Raw genomic sequence first — 17,551 nt, 5'->3', positions numbered from 1 at the left:
TTTGAATCTCACTATAAAAGGCAAACATTTAATAGCATTTGAAGTTGACCCTCTTGCATATTTCAAAGGCTTATTTCCAGTGATCACAAGTGCATCAATTACTACTCAAATGTGATCAAGCAAGAGAAGATTCTATGATCTTATAGATATAGAATTGGGTTGTTGTAAACTTACTAATCAAAATCATTTATCTTGTGAGTTTACTTAATGTAATGTATGTCCTAGTATTCTGTTAGGGTCATCATTGCTAAGTGTATAAGTCTTGTAACTTCAATTAGTAGAAGCATAGGCTAGCTTAGTGATCTACTTCCTTAAAGGGACTTAGGAAGTTGATTAATCTTATTTGGAGATTAATACTTGTCCAAGGTGAAGACAAGTTGATCTAGGTTAGAGTTGATCTTTCAAAGGGATAGAAAGATTAGGTTTGTTGTCTACCAAAGAAGTTGAAGACTTGTAAATCGGATCTCCACCGGGTTTGGAGAAAAGTTCTTAGTGAAGCAACAAATCCTGATTAGTGTAATCGGGGAGTGGATTAAGGTGGATTAGTTAACATCCACCCGAACCACTATAAATCCTTGTGTCTATGTTCTTTACATTACTTCATTTATCATTTTGAACATATACACTACACACATCAAGTTTGAGTTGAGTAGGTTGATCAAAGTTGAATCGAATTTGGTGATCAATCGAAAAAGTGTTAAAACGTATTAAGTAACTATCACCCCTCCTCTAGTTACTTACAATTGGTATCAGAGCGGTTGCTCAAATCATTGCGCTATAAACGATCGCGAAAGCGTCAAAATTCGTTTTGTGCAAAAACTTGAGTCAACGATTCTCGGATCAACTCAACTAAAAACGAACATATATTTCATAGCATTATTCCTCAAGAAAGACAAGATTTTAGTTGCAATTGTCCTATTTACAAGTGATATTCGTTTAAATAATAAAAGGTGAAGACAAAAGGCAGATTCGACGAATTGAAGACGCAAACGACCAAAAAGCTCAAAAGTACAAGAGACAATCAAAGAGGTTCCAATTATTGATAAGAAACGTCTCAAAATTACAAGAGTACAAGATTCAAAATGCAAAGTACAAGATATTAAATTGTACGCAAGGACGTTCGAAAATCCGGAACCGGGACCAGAGTCAACTCTCAACGCTTGACGCAACGGACTAAAAATTACAAGTCAACTATGCACATGAATATAATATAATATATAATTAATTCTTAAAATTAATATATATATTATATTATATTTAAAAAACCGTCGGCATAAAAAAACAAAGACTTTTGAGTCTCCCCAGCTGGCCATGTGATCGCATGGCCTGGAGGAAGAAACTCCATGCGATCGCATGGTGCACAGTTCCAGCCCACATGCCTATAAAAATCGAGCTTTGGTGTAACACAAAACATATCTTTTTCTTCTTCACTCAAACGTAGTATATGTATATATAATTTATATTTTAATTTTAATTTTAATTTTAAATCCTAATAATAAGGGTGTGTTAGCGAATGTTGTACGGGTGTAAGTCGAAATTCTGTCCGTATAACGCTACGCTATTTTTAATCATTGTAAGTTATGTTCAACCTTTTTACATTAATGTCTCGTAGCTAAGTTATTATTATGCTTATTTAATCCGAAGTAATCATGATGTTGGGCTAAAAATATTAAAATTGGGTAATTGGGCTTTGTACCATAATTGGGGTTTGGACAAAAGAACGACACTTGTGGAAATTAGACTATGGGCTATTAATGGGCTTTATATTTGTTTAACTAAATGATAGTTTGTTAATTTTAATATAAAGATTTACAATTGAACGTCCCTATAAATAACCATAGACACTCGATCGGATACGATGGGCAGGGTATTTATATGTACGAATAATCGTTCATTTAACCGGACACGGGAATGGATTAATAGTCACTAGAATTATTGAAACAGTGGTGAAATTATGTACAAGGACACTTGGCATAATTGATAACAAAGTATTAAAACCTTGGGTTACACTCAGTCGACATCCTGGTGTAATTATTAAACAAAGTAATAAAACCTTGTTATAGTTTAAGTCCCCAATTAGTTGGAATATTTAACTTCGGGTATAAGGATAATTTGACGAGGACACTCGCACTTTATATTTATGACTGATGGACTATTATGGATAAAAACCAGACGGACATATTAAATAATCCAGGACAAAGGACAATTAACCCATGGGCATAAAACTAAAATCAACACGTCAAACATCATGATTACGGAAGTTTAAATAAGCATAATTCTTTTATTTCATATTTAATTTCCTTTATTTTATATTTAATTGCACTTCTAATTATCGCATTTTTATTTATTGTTATTGTATTTAATTGCACTTTTAATTATCGTACTTTTTAATTATCGCAAGTTTATTTTATCGCACTTTTATTATTCGCAATTTCATTATCGTTATTTACTTTACGCTTTAAATTAAGTCTTTTATTTATTTAATATTTTACATTTTGTTTTAACTGCGACTGAAGTTTTAAAATCGACAAACCGGTCATTAAACGGTAAAAACTCCCCTTTATAATAATAATATTACTTATATATATATTTGTATTTTTATAAATTAAACTAATATAGAGTTAAGCTTTGATTAAAAGATTTTCCCTGTGGAACGAACCGGACTTACTAAAAACTACACTACTGTACGATTATGTACACTGCCTATAAGTGTTGTAGCAAGGTTTAAGTATATCCATTCTCTAAATAAATAAATATCTTGTGTAAAATTGTATCGTATTTAATAGTATTTCCTTGTAAAATTTAATAGTATTTTATACCCCTTAGCTTTAACTATCAAGTATTTTTGGCGCCGCTGCCGGGGAACAAAATCTAGCTTAAAAGCCGGAAGCGCAACGCTAAATATAAAAAAAAATAAAAAATTTTATTTTTAGTTTACTTTTATAAAAAAAATACGCTTTTGTAAAAATACGTTTTAAATATTCAAAAATATAAAAAGAAAAACAAAAATATAAATATTTTTAAGAGTTTGTAAGTTCTATAAAAGTTTCTTTATCTTTATTTTATAAAAATATAAGTTTATTTAATTTATATAAATATATTTTTAAAACAGAAAAAATAAACACAGCAAAAAAAAAGAAAAAAAATATATAAAAACACTCGAGTCCACGTACTGTAGCAGCCCAGTGTCTGGCCCGAAACCCTAGCCCATGCGATCGCATGGCCGGGTAACTTAGAACTCATGCGATAGCATGAGCTCTGCAGACACACCAGAATTGACTGAAATCAGCATTTATTACGGATAATAATTATTATTATTTAACTTAAAACCCTAATTAGGGTTGTATTTTTTTATTATTTAGTTTTAGTTTTTATATTTAATTTGTATTATTTAGTTTAATTAGTTTAATTAGTTTATAAAATTAATAGTTTTATAAAATAAATAATATAAAAATAATATTTTTATAAAAATTGTACTTTTTACAACTTTTAGTATATTTTATATTTTATCCCTTTTTAATTGTTTTAGCGTAACTTTTGTAATTTTTGCTCCTATTTATTTTTAATTCATAGTTTTTGCCATAGTTATTTTTATTTCTAGATTTTTAGGCTTTGCCGTAAAATCTCTTAAGTGCTTTTTCTTTAGACTAAGATTTAAGTGCTTTAGAATTCTGCGACGTTTTTTTTTTAAGTTTTAGTACCTTTTTAAGATATTGCCATTTGGGATATAGTTTTTCCTGTAAGCTTTAATATTTTTAGACACCTTTTACCTATGTATCAATTATCATTCCAATTAGTAATCTCAATTTGCGATTATAATTTTAAGTTAGTGATAGTAATAAGGTTGGGTTAGTCGAGTTTTTTTTTAAGTTTTATAGTCATTTTTTTTTCTTTCTTATTTTTCGACGCCTTTTATTTTTCGATCTTTTATTTTTCGATCTTTTCTTTTTCGACCTTTTTCGACGCGCTCTTTTTCTTTCTTATTTCTCGCCATTCTAGTTTTAGGACATAGATTTTTTTTCTACTTCTTAAAATTACGAAAATTTATTTTAAGTGGTTAAATTGATAGACATCAAAATTTTCTGGTTCGTAGTAATAGTTAGATTTGTACGTGGACCGGGTTATTGGAGCCAAACAGTACTCAATTATATTGAGACCAAACGAATCCTGCCCCTCTGCTGCATCTTTTGGCTATTCGAAACGTGGGCAAAATCAGAAAAGTCTATTAATTGGATAACTTATATAATTTTTTCTTTCCTTTTAAAAACTAATAGGATATTCAGTTAATGCACCGAGCAAGACGTTCACCACCTTTTGTACGTTCACCACCTGTAACTAGATCAAGACATCTAGCAAATATTATCGCCGTTGATTTTTCTTTAGAATCATCATCCAGTCGACCAAGTACTCCAATTCAAATTTCCGATAATCCGTTTTTTGAACCCGACCTCACAATTGAGAATCCGGATAATATTCAGGGACAATTCATAGATCCTGAACCATTAAATTTTCCTCCGGAACCACCAATCATTCAAACAGAGATTGTTGAGGAACGAACCATTAAATCAGAATCCTCTAGTGATTCCGATTCAACAAATTCAATTATGGAGAATCTGGAACCTTTAAGTATGGAAGACCGAATGAGAGCTAAACGTACTGGCCAAGGTCACGCAATTACTCATCCAGACATTAATGCGCCAGATTATGAAATCAAAGGACAAATTCTACACATGGTGACTAATCAATGCCAATTTAGTGGTGCGCCGAAGGAAGATCCAAATGAACATCTTCGTACCTTTAATAGGATATGCACTCTATTTAAAATCCGAGAAGTGGAGGATGAACAGATATATCTCATGTTATTTCCCTGGACTTTAAAGGGAGAAGCCAAAGATTGGTTGGAATCGTTACCTGAAGGGGCGATTGATACATGGGACGTTTTAGTTGAAAAATTTCTTAAACAATTCTTTCCGGCATTTAAAGCCGTAAGACTTCAAGGAGAAATTGTTACGTTCACACAGAAACCGAATGAAACTCTATATGAGGCGTGGACAAGATTTGGAAAGTTATTAAGAGGATGTCCGCAACATGGTTTAGACACCTGTCAAATAGTACAAATATTCTACCAAGGATTCGACATCACTACAAGAAAAGACATAGATATAGCAGCTGGTGGTTCCATTATGAAGAAAACCGAAACTGATGCGTATAAAATTATTGATAACACTGCTTCCCACTCACATGAGTGGCACCAAGAAAAAGATATCATTAGATCATCTAAAGCAGCTAGAGCCGATTCTAGCCATGACTTAGATTCCATTTCCGCAAAGATAGATGCTGTGGAGAGACGAATGGAAAAGATGACTAAAGATATCCACTCAATACGAATTAGTTGTGAGCAGTGTGGAGGACCACATTTGACAAAAGATTGTCTCAGTATTGAATTAACAATGGAACAAAGAGAGAATATTTCATATCTAAACCAAAGGCCTGGAAATAATTATCAGAATAATTATCAACCGCCAAGACCGATTTACAATCAAAATCAGAATTATAACCGAAATATTCCATACAACAACCAACAAGGTCCTAGCAATCAACAAGTATCTAACAATACTTACAACCAGCAAAGACCTAATTTTCAAAACAAACCACCACAAACCGATGATAAAAAGCCGAATTTAGAAGATATGATGACGAAGCTAGTTGAAACTCAAACGCAGTTTTTCACATCTCAAAAACAAACTAATGAACAAAATGCTCAAGCATTTAGAAATCAACAAGCTTCTATTCAAAACTTGGAACAAGAAGTAAGTAACCTAGCAAGGTTAATAGGTGAAAGAAAACCGGGAAGTTTACCTAGTGATACAAATGCAAACCCCCGAAATGAAACAGCTAAAGCCATTACCACAAGAACTGGTACAACACTTAAACCACCTGAAATACCTGATGAAGCTATTCCTACTCCACAAGAACCACAACCTGATCAAGATAAGGAAAAAGAACCGGTAGTTGAAAAGGTTAATGAAGATAACACAGTTAAGGCTAAACCTTATGTTAAACCATACCAACCACCACTTCCTTACCCGAGTAAAATGAAAAAAGAGAAACTTGAAGCCGAGCAATCCAAATTCTTGGATATGTTTAAACAGATAAATGTAAATCTTCTTTTCATTGATGTGATTTTAGGAATGCCTAGATATGCTAAATTCTTGTAAGATTTGATCACGAATAGAAAGAAAATGGAAGAACTCTCGGCTGTTACTATGAATGCTAATTGTTCAGCAGTGCTGTTGAATAAGATACCAGAAAAACTATCTGATCCAGGAAGTTTCACAATTCCATATTTTCTGGGTAGTCTTAGTTCAATAGAAGCATTGGCAGACTTAGGTGCTAATATAAATTTAATGCCGTATTCACTATACACTAAACTAGACCTTGGAGAATTGAAACCAACAAGAATAAGTATACAACTAGCCGATAGATCAATAAAATATCCTAGAGGAATAATGGAGAACATGCTAGTTAAAGTTGGTACTTTAGTATTTCCAGTAGATTTTGTTGTTCTGGACATGGAAGAAGATTCTCAAGTTCCTCTCATATTAGGAAGACCATTCTTAAACACGGCTAAAGCAATGATAGACGTGTTTGGTAAGAAACTAACCCTAAGTATAGAGGACGAGAGTGTTACCTTTTCAGTTGATAGAGCAATGCAACAACCGCAATCTGCAGATGATACATGTTATTATATTCAAACTATAGATTCACATGCAGAATTGTTAGAAGAATTTCCAGAATTACAAGGAACAGGAGAATGTTCTTTAGGTGAAGGTAATGAACCAATTGATGAAGCTGAAATGTTAGCTACACTAATAGCTAATGGATATGAACCAACAACAGAAGAAATTCAATTGCTAAAAGAAGAAGACAGATATCGATACAAATCATCGATAGAAGAACCTCCGACATTAGAGTTAAAGCCACTTCCAAACCATTTGGAATATGCTTATTTACATGGTGAATCTGAATTACCTGTAATAATATCGTCTTCTCTTACTGAAAATGAGAAATCACAACTCATTTCTGTGTTGAAAGCTCATAAACCAGCCATTGCATGGAAGATTCATGATATTAAAGGAATAAGTCCTTCGTATTGCACACATAAAATCCTTATGGAAGAAGGTCATAAAACGTATGTGCAACGCCAACGAAGACTAAATCCGAATATGAAAGATGTAGTTAAAAAAGAAATTATTAAACTGCTAGATGCAGGTTTAATTTATCCAATCTCTGATAGTCCATGGGTAAGCCCAGTTCAATGCGTGCCTAAGAAGGGTGGCATGACTGTCATTACAAATGAAAAAAATGAGCTTATTCCTACTAGGACTGTAACAGGATGGCGTGTTTATATTGATTATAGAAAATTAAATGACGCCACCAGAAAAGATTACTTTCCCTTACCTTTCATAGATCAAATGTTGGAAAGATTAGCCGGAAATAGTTACTATTGTTTTCTAGATGGATTTTCCGGATATTTTCAAATTCCAATAGCACCCGAAGATCAAGAGAAAACCACATTCACGTGCCCTTATGGTACTTTTGCTTACAAACGCATGCCATTTGGACTTTGCAACCCCCCTGCAACCTTTCAAAGGTGTATGATGGCGATTTTTCACGACATGATAGAAGAATGCATGGAAGTTTTCATGGATGACTTTTCAGTCTTCGGTGATACATTTGAATCACGTCTAGCTAATCTTGAACGAATGCTGATTAGATGCGAACAATCAAATCTAGTACTTAATTGGGAGAAATGCCATTTCATGGTTAAAGAAGTCATCGTTCTTGGACATAAAATTTCAAAAGAAGGAATTGAAGTGGATAGAGCTAAAGTAGATGTAATTGCTAAACTTCCACATCCCACCAATGTTAGAGGAGTTAGGAGTTTTCTAGGGCATGCCAGTTTTTACCGACGTTTCATAAAAGATTTTTCTAAAATTGCCACTCCTATGAATAAACTCCTAGAAAAGGATGCTCCATTCATTTTTTTAGATGAATGTATCAAATCTTTTAATATTCTTAAAGAGAAACTCACTAATGCGCCGATCATGATAACACCAAATTGGAATCTATCGTTTGAACTAATGTGCGATGCAAGTGATTTTGCAATGGGAGCCGTTTTAGGACAAAGGATTGAAAAACGATTTCAACCTATATATTATGCTAGTAAGACGTTACAAGGAGCACAAACGAACTATACAACTACTGAAAAAGAACTCCTTGCTATTGTCTTTGCTTTTGACAAATTTCGTTCATATCTCGTTCTAGCAAAAACGGTGGTCTATACCGACCATTCTGCTCTTAGATACCTATTTTCGAAACAAGATGCCAAACCAAGATTAATCCGTTGGATCTTACTCTTACAAGAGTTCGATATTGAAATCCGAGATAAAAGAGGAGCAGAAAATCTCGCCGCTGATCATCTTTCTCGTCTTGAAAATCCCGAATTAGAAGTTCTAAATGAATCGGCCATACAAGACAACTTTCCTGATGAATATCTATTGAAGATAGATTATACTGAAATTCCATGGTTTGCAGACTATGCAAACTACTTAGTATGTGGTTTCCTTGAAAAAGGATTATCGTACCAAAAACGAAAGAAATTCTTCAGTGATATAAAACACTATTTCTGGGAAGATCCACATTTGTTTAAAAGTTGTCCCGATGGAATAATACGCCGATGTGTATTCGGAGATGAAGCTAGTAAAATTTTAAACCATTATCACACTGGACCAACAGGAGGGCATTATGGGCCTCAACTAACAGCAAGAAAAGTTTATGATGCTGGATTCTATTGGCCTACAATTTACAAAGACGCTCACCTTCTTTGCAAATCCTGTGATGCTTGTCAAAGGGCCGGAAAAATAAGTCAACGTGATGAAATGCCACAAAATGTCATTCAAGTATGTGAAGTATTTGACATTTGGGGTATTGACTTTATGTGTCCATTTCCAAAATCTCATAATAATCTCTATATTCTCGTAGCCATTGATTATGTATCTAAATGGGCGGAAGCACAAGCTCTCCCAACTAACGATGCACGAGTTGTAGTCAACTTTTTAAAACGTCTTTTTGCAAGGTTTGGAACACCGAAAGCTTTAATAAGTGATCGGGGTACTCATTTCTGTAATAATCAACTTGAGAAAGTTCTTAAAAGATATGGAGTAACTCATAAAATCTCCACCGCATATCATCCACAAACAAGTGGACAAGTTGAAAATACCAACCGAGCTTTGAAACGTATTCTAGAGAAAATCGTAGGATCAAATCCAAAGGAATGGTCCATTAAATTGGAGGATGCACTCTGGGCTTTTAGAACAGCCTACAAAACTCCAATTGGAACCACACCTTTTAAACTCGTCTACGGAAAAGCATGTCATCTTCCAGTAGAAATTGAACACAAAGCATTTTGGGCTTTAAAGACATGTAATCTTGATTTACATGAAGCTGGACGTCTACGATTAAGTCAACTAAACGAATTAGAAGAATTAAGACATGAAGCATACGAAAATTCGTTAATCTATAAAGAAAGAATGAAGAAATGGCATTTTAAAAGAATCAGAAGTTCAAAAGAATTTAAAGAAGGAGATAGAGTTCTTCTTTTCAATTCACGATTCAAGCTATTTCCTGGAAAATTGAAATCGAGATGGTCTGGACTATTCATAGTCAAAAGAGTTTTCCCATACGGAACGATAGAATTAATAAATTCAAATGGAATTGAATTTAAAGTTAATGGTCACAGAGTTAAACATTACATAGATAATCCGATGGAAGTCGACAACGAAGCTAATCACAATTTCGATACCACAGCTAACTAAGTGTGGGGAGAATCAAGTCTTTAAAGGATAATATGTATTTCTGTTAGAGTTAGATTGTCCGTTTTCGTGTAGTTCTCGAAAATGGAACCCGAATGGTCTTTCCCTAGCAGACCCTAAAGAACTAGTCTTCTCCCCCCATTCTGAATTTTTATTTTTTTTTAGGTTTTTACGAAATGAAGACTGCCTGTGAACTAAACCATGGTCTAATGCTACACGCTTTGATCACTAAACGTAATAATGACACAATTCCGAGTGAACTAGTATCAGTAATCAGAAAAAGATTGGACGGAGTAAGAAAAGAATCTAGATGCGAAGATAATAAGTTACAATTTGGTAAAGGAAAATCAAAATCCGCAGCGAAAAGAAGAGCACGACACCTAAAAAGATGTCACAAATGCGGAAAATGGTCACATGGAGGTAAATGTTCAAATAATCAAACCTATTCAAACACCGAATTTGTTACTTTATGCAGAGACGGACCGTTCATATGTTTAGAAGAAAAAACACTGAATGCTCGAGGTTACGCCTATGTAGCCATGGAAAATCAATTAAACCGACTGTCTTATGAATGGGATAGATCATATAACTAAGAATACTATCTCACAGGTAAGTCTGTACAGTTTTTAATTTTTTTTATTTTTATTTTTAACCTTTTGATAATAAATGCTAATTTGTTCGCTATAAAGTATTAAATTGGTATTGAATAAAATTAGGTTTGGCGACCGAAATTATTGATATCATACAAAAATTTATTACATCACTGCGAAATTTAACGTTTATTCTTAAGGTATAAATATCTTTAATCAATCAACCCAAAATATTTTAAAAATTCATCATGAGTTAAATTAGGTCATGGAACCGAAATTACTTTACCGAAAAGAGGGGCGCATATTTTTGATAATATTTGATTGATTAAAGTGGGATAAAAGACCAAAAATATTTTTAATTTTATTTTTACCATGTTTTTAAAATTAATATATAAATCTAAAATTAATATTGTAAACTTTTTAAATTAATATATTTAAAATTGTAAATATTTGAACAATTGATATTTTTAAGTTTGTATGTATAAAAACAAAAATATAATATAAGTTTGGTGTGAATTTTTAATTTTATGAATATTTTAAATTTAAGTTGTGTGAATTTAAAAACAAAAATTTACTTTATTTCGCTAAGTTAAAAATATGATTTTTAAAATTCATCGTGAGTTGAAGACTAGGTCGTTGCACCGAAATTGCTTTACTCGAGGGAGGGACGAGAACTTTTATTATCATTATTTTTAATCTTATTGAATTAAAGTATGCCAAAAACATTAAAAAATCCAAAAATCTTTACTTTTAAAACCGCGCTTTGATTTAAAAAATTTTAAAAATTTTGTCGAGTGACAGACTAGGACATCGATCCGAAACGCCCTCATCCTAAAAAGAAACAAATTTTTTAAATTTTATTAATTTTATGTTTTATTAAGAATAAGGTTTTATAAAAAAAAAAAAAAAAAAAAAAAAAAAAAAAAAAAAAAAAACTGAAAGTACTGTACCCGGAACCCCATGCGATCGCATGGGGTTTATTCTTCAACCTCATGCAATCGCATGAGGCTGGATTTCAGGCCAGTTTGATAAAAAGAACAGCTCGCTGTTCTGCACAAAAAACACACACACATATACGAACCAACCCCAAAATCACCTCTAAAATTCGCAATTTTTCACCGTAATTCGTCATTTTTCTTGCTCTAATCATGCCTAGATTCTCATTCTTCAGCAAAATGGTAAAAATTACACCCCTAAACTCATAAATTTGCTAGTTTTTGTGATAATTCCAATTTTTTACCTAATGCAATTTTGTTAATTTCTAGTGTAATTAGTGTTAAATTGTTAGTATTTTATGCATGTATAACCTATATTGATGCTATTTAACATGATTTGAAGCCAAAAACTTCAAAATTTTTAGAAATCTAGGGTTTGTGTTCTTGAGCAATTTGGGGCTTTTTGATATAAACAGGTTATGGCCGATTTTTGTCATGAATTATTGCTAAATTGAGTAGTGTAACATGTTTAGATAGTTAAATGATCCAAACATTGATCCTAAACATGATTTTTGGAGATTAAAGTGGACTTTTTAAGTCCAAAATTCATGAACTTGATTAATTTGATATATTTGCCATTTGAGACTTGTTTAATTATTAGTAATGACTATTTTGACATGTTATTTGAGTTAAATGGTTATGAACTTTGTATAAATTTTCATATGTGCTTATTTGAAAAGTGTAGAATTGTGAAAAATTGTGAAAATGTGTATAAGTTTAATTTTGATTTAACATGTTATAGTAATTGTTTTAAGTTGTTATTTTGCTAACACTAATGCATATTTGGATGCACAAATTTTATGTTTAATGTGTTTTGCAGAAAGCCGATACTGGAGGTTCAGGAGCATCATCATCTAGACGACCAGCACCAGCACCAGAACCAGAACCAGAAATGCAACACGAACAAGAACCACAACAAGAACCACAACAACAGCCTGATCAGCACATACCTTATTATGATCCGGTACAGTTTGTTGATGAATTCATAGTATTCTCAATGAGGCCGCCAGTAGAATTCCCAACGATTCCTGAGCACACTCTACATCCTAATCAAAGATTTGATAGGAGATGGAGAGATTACGAGACATATCAAAGGAACAAATTCAAATTGGTAACAAAAAATGTAGAGGTGCCAAGGGTAATCGATTGGGCCCCTTTGGAAACTGTCCATCTAGCTGACCGTGTTTGACAGCTTTTAGTTCAAAGGTATGGCAGTTCTTCTTTTACAGATTGGGAACGTCTTTTCACCATTTGTAGACCTGTATATAAGGAATGGTGTGTTGAGTTGATGAGTACTGTATCACTTGATACAAATATAGTTAGAATAGATGATAGAAGATTTCTTAGGTTTATCCTTGGCGGAAGGATGTACAGAATGTCCATGCTGGACATGGCCAGGGCCTTACAGATATATACTCCTGGTGAGTTGCTATTACCCGATTGTACAAATTTGATTCATTATGGTGAAAGGGTAGATAGTAACTTTGACGCTGACGCCATTTGGAGGCGTATGTCACATTTTGATGTTTTTACACGAGCAGGAGGACACTCCTATACACATATTGATAGAGCCGAGCTTCGTATTATTCATAGATTTTTGGCTAACTCGATTACACAGAGAGGTCACAATAAAGAAAAAATTACCTTACATGATTTATTCTACCTAAAGTGTATTCGGGATCCTAGAAGCTTTGTCAATATCCCTTACTGTGTTGCTTTTTATTTATCTAAAATGATAGAGGGAATGCAGAACGGGAGTTTAATAGGAGGAGGTATTTTTGTTACTCTCATTGGAGAGTATTTAGGTGTTGATAGGAACCAAGGGGGTCCATTACAGCTTTGTAGAGAACAGGTTGAGCCCTTAGGAGTGAAAGTTTATGTGGGTGCTAAGGTATTGAAAAGTAGACGTAACCAGGCAGTACCCTATGAGGGATCTCATCCTCAGGTAGAGAGAGGCTCAGACGAGGAAATGGAGGAGGCGAAAGACATTAGGGATGTCTTTCGAGATACTATTCTTGACGTTCACGTTCGTATAGATGAGGAAGCAATGACGAACGCGGCCAGACATAGTATGTACGAGCAGTGGAACTCCGAGCGCGTATACGAGGATTATAGGCGACGCCAACACGATAGCTGGTTAGTTCATCAGCACCAAATCATGAGCCAGCTATCATATCAGGTGCCAAATAACTATGTACCTACTCGATCTGCTCATTTTCCGCCACACAGCCCCGATATCCGACCACCCTTTAATCGGTATGACTATAACCAAGCCTATCAAAACACCTATAACCAACAATGGAACCCACCTGACGAGATGAACTAGAACCCATATCCAGACTGATTTAGTTCCATTTGGTTATTTATATGATTTTTATGTTTTTATCTTTTTACTTATTCATGTTTAAACTTATGTTATTGAATATACTTATGTAATCTTTATCATTTTTATTATTATTGTGTACTAATATTTCACATTTAGGATTTGAAAGTGGGATATTAAGTCCCATTTCAAATTGCCATGCATGTTTATATTTGTATGTATGTATATTGTAAATTGTACAAAACAGGGTAAAACAGCGTATTTTTCAAAGACTGGCATTAAGTTCAGTAAAAGCTACTAATTTTGATGACAAGATGACAAATAAATGTGATGTAACAACAGACAGAATGAACAAATGATATGCACCATTTATCATTCAGCAAACAAATGCCAATATGTTTGGAAACTTTGGTAAAATTTAATCATTTTTCTACGCTAATCACCCTCAATAATTTAAATTGTTACTGATTTCTTGTAAATGAGGGCATTGCAAGATCTTAAGTGTGGGAAGGGGTTAAATTCTTTCGGATTTTTAAAATTTTTATCTTAAACACTTGGTTACCATTAAAAATACTAGTAAAGTAGTAGTTGTATTAGAATCTAGTGCTCTCTGATAATAAAGAACAGCCCTAGTGTTATATACTGACTACCCAATTCTAGTAAAAGTTTTCAAAATTTTCAATTAAATGAACTCAAAATCATGTTTATACATATTTATGAACCATAAAACTAGGTGTTAACACCGAAATTAATGTTACCTCGGAAAGGACATAAATTGAGAAACAAACCAAAATGTTAAAATTCATTTAAAATGGAATAGAGGACAATAAAAAGGAAAAAAAAAAAAAAGAGCCAAGTATGGGAAAAATTACCAAGTTATCTTAAACATATGTCACATATTTCTGTAACAAATAATTGAAGATACTTTTGCTTTGGACTAAACTAAACTATTTTACTCGATGAAAGAAAAGAAGAGATGGATCTACACGATGAATTAATTCCATCGTTAAAAGGAAGTAAAGTCTTTCGAAAAAGAAACGCGCTTCTTGATTTAGGTCATGAAGTTGTCCAGACCAGCTGTAGGTTGATGAAAAATCTAGAAAAGTCATCTCTAAAATCAGCAGGAAATCCACGGACCTCAGCATAAAACAGGGTCGCCAAGTGGTCAGATTTATCCTAACCATGAGAAGGATTTATCTCGTACAATGGGGGGCACCGTGCAAATTAGCTTGATAAGACTAATGAATCAGATCCCCAGAAAGGATAATCTCCTTTAAAGATCAAAAATCAGCTTTTAAGACTGATATTACTCAATCCTAGAGATTGACCTTAAAGATTGAGAATTACAAACTCATGGAATTCAATGATATCTAAACTCGAGCTTGAACGAGAAAATATTTTGATCAAATTATAAACCGATTTGTTTTCTGAAAACCCATTTTCAATGCGTTCATTACCATTGAACGTAAAATCCTAGGAATTCACCTGGAATTCATTAGGTCATCTGAACCAAATCGGGTGTCAACCGTAAGAACGGTGGTTGCATAGCATGGTCAAAGACAGGACCTTGTGCCAGACCGGAAAATTATAAGGGTGAGCTTTACTATTGCTCCTACAAAGGATAGTAATTGCGTCCGACACGTTATAGACCATAATTAAAAGCATGTCAAGGGACATTTCCTTAACAGTTGCTTGTTCAACGCTTTACTTTACAACCGGACGGTAGTTTTCCGAAAGGTAATATACGGAGCAAGTATACTGGACGTGTTGCTTTCCTAATACAAGGTTAGCAAGTGGGTGACACAAAACCACAAGTTTTGAGCTAAAATTTTCAAATCTGAAACCCACCAAACCCACAAAAATATTTTGCAAACACCGGTGAAGGGTTATTCCGGAAAACTTATCTAGGGTAAAAGCTAGATTTAATTTTCAAAAAAAAAAAATCAAATGTTTTCATAAAGATCCAATTTCTTAAAGGTTCTAAATTTTCATAAGTCATATGGGACTGTAAACCACATCGTTACTACCATTGTTTATACAGCCGTAAAGAAATTACTGATGTACAAAGTGTGAAGAATAAAGAAGTGATTCTAGTATTTCAAGACTATATTGCTTGAGGACAAGCAACGCTCAAGTGTGAGAATATTTGATAATGCTAAAAACGAACATATATTTCATAGCATTATTCCTCAAGAAAGACAAGCTTTTAGTTGCAATTGTCCTATTTACAAGTGATATTCGTTTAAATAATAAAAGGTGAAGACAAAAGACAGATTCGACGAATTGAAGACGCAAACGACCAAAAAGCTCAAAAGTACAAAAGACAATCAAAGAGGTTCCAATTATTGATAAGAAACGTCTCAAAATTACAAGAGTACAAGATTCAAAACGCAAAGTACAAGATATTAAATTGTACGCAAGGACGTTCGAAAATCCGGAACCGGGACCAGAGTCAACTCTCAACGCTTGACGCAACGGACTAAAAATTACAAGTCAACTATGCACATGAATATAATATAATATATAATTAATTCTTAAAATTAATATATATATATTATATTATATTTAAAAAACCGTCGGCATAAAAAAACAAAGACTTTTGAGTCTCCCCAGCTGGCCATGCGATCGCATGGCCTGGAGGAAGAAACTCCATGCGATCGCATGGTGCACAGTTCCAGCCCACATGCCTATAAAAATCGAGCTTTGGTGTAACACAAAACATATCTTTTTCTTCTTCACTCAAACGTAGTATATGTATATATAATTTATATTTTAATTTTAATTTTAATTTTAAATCCTAATAATAAGGGTGTGTTAGCGAATGTTGTAAGGGTGTAAGTTGAAATTCTGTCCGTGTAACGCTACGCTATTTTTAATCATTGTAAGTTATGTTCAACCTTTTTACATTAATGTCTCGTAGCTAAGTTATTATTATGCTTATTTAATCCGAAGTAATCATGATATTGGGCTAAAAATATTAAAATTGGGTAATTGGGCTTTGTACCATAATTGGGGTTTGGACAAAAGAACGACACTTGTGGAAATTAGACTATGGGCTATTAATGGGCTTTATATTTGTTTAACTGAATGATAGTTTGTTAATTTTAATATAAAGATTTACAATTGAACGTCCCTATAAATAACCATATACACTCGATCGGATACGATGGGCAGGGTATTTATATGTACGAATAATCGTTCATTTAACCGGACACGGGAATGGATTAATAGTCACTAGAATTATTAAAACAGGGGTGAAATTATGTACAAGGACACTTGGCATAATTGATAACAAAGTATTAAAACCTTGGGTTACACGCAGTCGATAACCTGGTGTAATTATTAAACAAAGTATTAAAATCTTGTTACAGTTTAAGTCCCCAATTAGTTGGAATATTTAACTTCGGGTATAAGGATAATTTGACGAGGACACTCGCACTTTATATTTATGACTGATGGACTGTTATGGACAAAAACCAGACGGACATATTAAATAATCCAGGACAAAGGACAATTAACCCATGGGCATAAAACTAAAATCAACACGTCAAACATCATGATTACGGAAGTTTAAATAAGCATAATTCTTTTATTTCATATTTAATTTCCTTTATTTTATATTTAATTGCACTTCTAATTATCGCATTTTTATTTATTGTTATTGTATTTAATTGCACTTTTAATTATCGTACTTTTTAATTATCGCAAGTTTATTTTATCGCACTTTTATTATTCGCAATTTCATTATCGTTATTTACTTTACGCTTT

Source organism: Rutidosis leptorrhynchoides, chromosome 2 (assembly GCF_046630445.1).
Source record: "Rutidosis leptorrhynchoides isolate AG116_Rl617_1_P2 chromosome 2, CSIRO_AGI_Rlap_v1, whole genome shotgun sequence".
Lineage (NCBI taxonomy): Eukaryota > Viridiplantae > Streptophyta > Magnoliopsida > Asterales > Asteraceae > Rutidosis > Rutidosis leptorrhynchoides.
This window is presented reverse-complemented; position numbering follows the sequence as displayed.